The 6,241-nt window shown below is 33.2% G+C and overlaps 1 pseudogene; it reads right to left on the bottom strand.

Moving 5' to 3' along the window:
- Positions 1–637: 637 nt before the first annotated feature.
- Positions 638–4,242, bottom strand: LOC139824317 (uncharacterized; annotated as a pseudogene).
- Positions 4,243–6,241: the final 1,999 nt, after the last annotated feature.

The raw sequence follows: 6,241 nt of genomic DNA, 5'->3' as shown, positions 1-6,241 counted from the left end.
AAAATATGAAGTTTAGAATATTTTTGCAGACTTTAGTCGAATCCTGATACTTATGTATTTGAATCAAAGTTTTACAATAGAGTCTATCGTTTCTTATGTGAGATTTACCATACACATCTCGTATTTCCGAATAGGACTCCCGCATCTCTAATTAATCGGATTATATGAAAAAAAGAACGCATTTTTAAGGTGCTTTCGTTTTCTATCCGAAAAATATAAAGTTTAGAATATTTTTGCAGATTTTAGTATTTGATTCAAAGTTTCACGATAGAGTCTATCGTTTCTATGTATTCATGACAACCTCTGTACACATTATATAGGTAAGATTCTTATTAAATTGGATTATTACCGATATCCATATGTCGTATATTTGTTCGAAATGCATACTTCCAATGTGTATAAATCTATGTCAATTTTATAATTATTATTATGTCTAGATATCATATATTAATAGTAAATTACATATCTTATGGTATTATTAACTTTATTATACTTGCATACATATACTATATTGTTACACTGATAGTATAGTAATTTGTACTATAATATTGGTGACTGAGTCAGTAATTCTATATTGCTGTTAATGTATTAGTCAAAAATTAATCAATAAATTTGCCGTTTTTGGTGTATAGTTTAAAGATGATTAAAACGTACAAGAATTTTTATTTGTTTTTACTGTAATTATAGTAACTTTTTTACTGATTATCATATTTTTAATTATAGTTGTAGAAAAATTAATTGTTAAAATGCGTAGTTTTTTTAAACAGAATTCTTTGCGTCACTAAATAACTTCGAAGTCGTAACTTATAGAGAACGATGTACAATAGATATGTTTAACCGATGAAATATCAATATATAGGTTTCTATTGATATAAAGAATAAAATGTAAAATCGGTACATGTGTTATAATTTGTTGATAGAAATAAACTTTATTAATTTTAATGTTTACGGAGAATATATTTCGGCTTATACCCAGTAAGAAATGAAACGAGTCGATGTCGATCGAAGTTTCATTTCTCACTGGGTATATTACAAACGGAATAATTTATTGAATTTCAAAAACATTTGGAAGAGTACACACGTATATGTTATCTTTCACATCTATATACATTACTTTACATTTAATAGTATCCAAAGGCACAATCTTCTTCATGATTTGTTTGTTCCTACTATTCCGTACACTCATAATATGAGTAATATTAGAAATTGGCTCTACTTCATATTCCGTAACTGTTAGGTAACATTTATTTTGGAAATGAATGAAACTCGATATTTGAACTATAGCGGATGATTGCAGTTGAATAACAGTATCGTTAGTTTTTTTGGTCGTTCATACAAGGTGCTGTGGAAAATCATATTTTTATATACACATCTATCAAATACTTTAACGGTATCCTGATCATTTTCAGAATTAATAGTTTTTTTAACAAAACTTTTCAAATCTTCAACACCTACTCTTTCTTCTATTAGGACAGCACCGCATTCAGTAACGTTGTATTGCATTATTAATTTTCGGGGGTTAAATAAGCCTTTACAATATAGTTCACATGTATCTGTCTTATTATTCATTATTATATTTTGAAATGTACTTCTTTGCAAAGTTTTCGTAGCAATTTGAAAAAGTAATCCATTAGGACCATGGATATTTTGTTTTAAATGGAAAATACCATTTTCATACGGAAATGCGGAGGTAGCCCATAGTGGACCATTCATACGAACACTTTGAACTGTATGTAATAATGAGTGAATATTGAAAGTCATAACGCTTTTACCATATAATATCTCAGTTTCTCCAATAAAACGCGTTAAATCAATTTCACATTGTTGTAAATCTTCTTCTGAAATACTTTGAGAAAGAAGAACATTAATACTTCGCACTAAAAGTACAAACGAAGCTAACGCATTATCGTCTAAAATGCCTGTAAGACACGGCACACTATAAAATAAAGTCCATGACCGCCATTCACTCGCTTTAAGTTTACCGTCTTTAAATGACCGCGGTAAACGATGGATTTCTTTCGGAGGCTTTATATTTAATAATCTTTTATCAACATTGTCTCTTTGCTTTCGCGATAAATAAAATGGAGAACTAGGAGAGTTCCACTCAGCCCACAGTTGGCGCGCAACTCCTAACAAGTGACCGTGCATATATTCTACGGGATATCCCCATACACAATCAAAATATTTTAATTCTGTCAAAATTGAAGGACCCCTTTAACACCATTAACTGGTCTTTGCAACCGCTTAACTTCTTCTACATCTTTTAGAGATTTTACATGGTTTCTCTGTAAATCGTTTTCTGTAAAAGGATATCGCATACTACCATGTAGATGCTCACCATTTGCATAGCACCAGCTACATCCAAAATAGCCGTTAAACTAATATCGGTTTTGCATTACAGGGCGAGCGACTGAGTCTACTGATGCGCATAATGGCCGTAAAAAAAATGTAATGTTTTCATTGTTGCTATTCAATATGGTGATACCATTGTTCATTAATTTTCTATCTGTTAATGAAAATCTGTAGATATAGATTCATAAAATCTGCTTTGGGTTCACATTTAGTCATCCATAAACCTGCTAAAAAATTAAAGTTTAAAATCTGTATTAGGCGGTATCTCATTTAATATTAAAACACAGGCCAAATACTGTTTTTACCACTTTGAATACAGGAAAACCATCTGTATTAAAGTTAAAAGTTAAAACTCTACATTTTTCATTATGTGCAATATCCTTATACAAATACTATCGTATACATCGAAATATTATTTGTTTCTTGTAATCTAGTGTTTACGTTTTCCAAATTATTCATTATAATTTCTCGCATATTTTTATCTTCTAACAAGGCGCGAATTTGATATTCAACATTAATAGATAAAAAATAATTTGAAGAATTCGTAGAAATTTGATATCTTTCCTCACATTGACCGCACGTAGCACTTATATTCTTACCAATATGATCTTTAGAGAGTGGATTTAACAGTAAACAGTAACATTGTGTACAGTAAAATACATACAATATTTTATCCGCAGGCGGGTTATATTTCTTTGACATCGTATATTTAGTAATATTAATATGCCTAAATTTTGGACCAACCCAAAATTTTATCAAATTTAATAAAGCATGTCTAGATTCATCGGAATGATGATAACGTAAACATAAAGCTTGGATCATTGTAAAAACTTGAGAAATCGCCAAACCGGCAGCTTCAAACATGATAGTTTCATCATCATTTGTGTTATAATTGATGTCTGAACTTTCAAACAAATCAAAATCATCTTCGGAAACAGAACCATCATTGTCGATTTTATCGTTATAGTTTACATCTCTATCAGATTCTTTGCAACAGTTATCATCGTGAACAATATCATTCAAATTGCTGATATCTTCATTTTCATTGGACGAAACATCAATTGTGTTTTACATCTGTTGTGTTTAACCCTCACTCTGAATTAAATCCGCCAATGTACCAGCTGTTTGCTCATTTCGCATCGAATGTTTCAGTCTTGTATTTCCTGAAAATTATATTGTTATTGTAAATGTAACTATATGAAATGGGTTAAGAAGATACTGGAGTCGTCCGTAATACTGACCAAACGTACTACTTACCCATATTTGTTTGCTTATTTTCTTTACTTTTGGAGGATTTTTTATTCTGTACAAGGAAAGCGAAAAAAAAAATAAAAAAGTACGATGTGCGTGGTCGGTATCACAGACGACTCCAGTATCGCCTTCCGTCTCCGTCCAGATATTTCCTACTAGGCCAGTCATATTAGACATCAATTCGTCCAATTAATCTTCCCACGTTGCAACCACTATAAATCGCTTTGATTTAAGGTGCTAATAAGTGGGATTTATTTGCTTCGCAAAATTAACGCAGAATGAAAAATTATTAATATTATCAACAAAAAACGCGATTTTTTATATTTTTCTTAAATAACTTTTCAAAAAACTTTATTCCGGGTTAATTTGCGAAGCAAAATAAATTCCACTTATAGTACCTCAAATCAAAACGATTCATAGTGGTTGCAACCTAGGAAGATTAATTGGACGATTCAATGTCTAATATAACTGGCCTATACGTCCATGTAAAAAGTAAATGTTATATGCAAATATTATTAACCTTCTTGAACGTGTTCATCCATCGTTGATATGTTTGACGGTTCACTTTCGCTGCTGAGAACCCTGGCTCCAAAAAGCTTTGTAGCTCTTTCTCTTATTTGAGTTTGATGTACTATTCATTGCGTAATGATCCGATATCTTCACTACAATTCTAATATCATAGAGAAATAATAATTAGCTAAGGTTATAAAATTATTACGTATTAAAAAGTATTCACCGTACAGTTTTGGAAAATTAAGATCACCTGTATATTACTTGATGAAATAATTTGTTGTTATTCCGCGCTAGATACACGGTATCTTTAACCGTCACAATATTATCGTTGACAGAACGAAGAAGAAAGGCAAAACGGCCGGCCAAGCGATGTCGCCACCGAGTTTGGTCACCACCGCTAACAGTTGTACAAATCAGTTGCGTTGCTCGTTGACCAATATCTTGTAACTCGAGATGCTCAAAGATTCAAACGATCGTACAAGTGCAAAGCAATAATATAATTAATTGCGTGTAATTGGTGGAGAACGTTTGACCGTAAGGCCAAAACACTCGACTCGACACTCTCGATAATCCGGATCACGCTCTACTATGCGCTAACAATTCTAAAAACATAGAACGTACAGAAATAATAATTAGGCTATAGTTATTTGTGTAACAAGTGCGGAAAGTTGAAAAATTGGACACGGGTGCGGAGTGGACGCACGAGCCGAAGGCGAGTGCGATCGGGTGCACGCGTGTCTAATTTTCAACCGCACGTGTGTTACACACACTATTTTATATTACACGTGCGTGGGAAGTGACCCATTACGCGCGTGTTTTTGTGCGACAAATAGCCAAGTCACACAAAAAATACGCGCATAATGGGCACTTTCCACGCACGTGATCACACGTGAGATCAATAAAGGTTATAAAATTTTTACGTATCAAACGGTGTTCACCGTAGTTTTGGAAAATTAAGATCATCTGTATATTACCTGATGGAACAATTTGTTGATTATTCCCGCTAGATACGGTATCTTTAACCGCCACAATATTATCGTCGACCGTAAGGCCAAAACATCGACTCGACACTCTCGCAGTCCCGATCACGCTCTACTGCAATTCTAATATCATAGAATAGAGAAATAATAATTAGCTAAGGTTATAAAATTATTACGTATCAAAAGTGTTCACCGTACAGTTTGGGAAAATTAAGATCACCTGTATATTATTTGATGTGGAATGATTTATTCCCGCTAGATACACGCGGTATCTTTAACCGTTAAACTACGAATACACGACCACGACACTTTTGTGTCTAGATCAGACTAAGACTGATCGAGTGTGTACAAATAATACTAAGGCCGGTATTCATAATCAGATCTTATTTCAAGACCGTCTTAAGTAATATCTTAAGATGCTAATACGGCTCTGTGATTGGTTAATGACATCTTAAGATTGTACTTAAGATGGTCTTAAATATAAGAACCGACTAGGCTGCGTTCGGGGAGCGCACTATTAGCGCTATTTGCTTATTCTATCCTTGTTCTACACTTAATAAGCGATAAAGATAGAATGATGCAATAGCGCTAATAGCGCGCTCCCCGAACGCAGCCTATGAATACCGGCCTAATAGCGAATTCGAGCGCTTGCACTAGTGCACACTGAGTGCGCACTAAGGCTTGTTCTAATCAATTGTTATATTTACAGATCGATCATCTTAAATACTTCTTAAGCGGGGAGCACACACTTCTGCACAACGCATAATGCGTAAGCATAAGAAAATTGATTGGTCCATACACATGTGCATAAGGAAATAGACCAATCAATTTTCTTATGCTACGCATTATGCGTTGTGCAGAAGTGTGTGCTCCCCGCTTTTAGCGTATGAAATGATTTGTACAGCAGGGCCAAATAGATATTACAGATTTTTTATTGGCTAAAAAGTTTTTAAATGTGTATTTAAGGCCAGTATTCATAGTCGATTCTTATATTAAGACCATCTTACAGTACAATCTTAACATATCATTAACCAATCACAGAGCCGTATTAGCATCTTAAGATATTATACTTAAGACGGTCTTGAAACAAGATCTGAGTATGAATACCGGCCTAAGCGACTTTAAATATAAGAATAGATTATTGT

This window comes from Temnothorax longispinosus, unplaced genomic scaffold (assembly GCF_030848805.1).
Source record: "Temnothorax longispinosus isolate EJ_2023e unplaced genomic scaffold, Tlon_JGU_v1 HiC_scaffold_321, whole genome shotgun sequence".
Lineage (NCBI taxonomy): Eukaryota > Metazoa > Arthropoda > Insecta > Hymenoptera > Formicidae > Temnothorax > Temnothorax longispinosus.
This window is presented reverse-complemented; position numbering and strand designations above follow the sequence as displayed.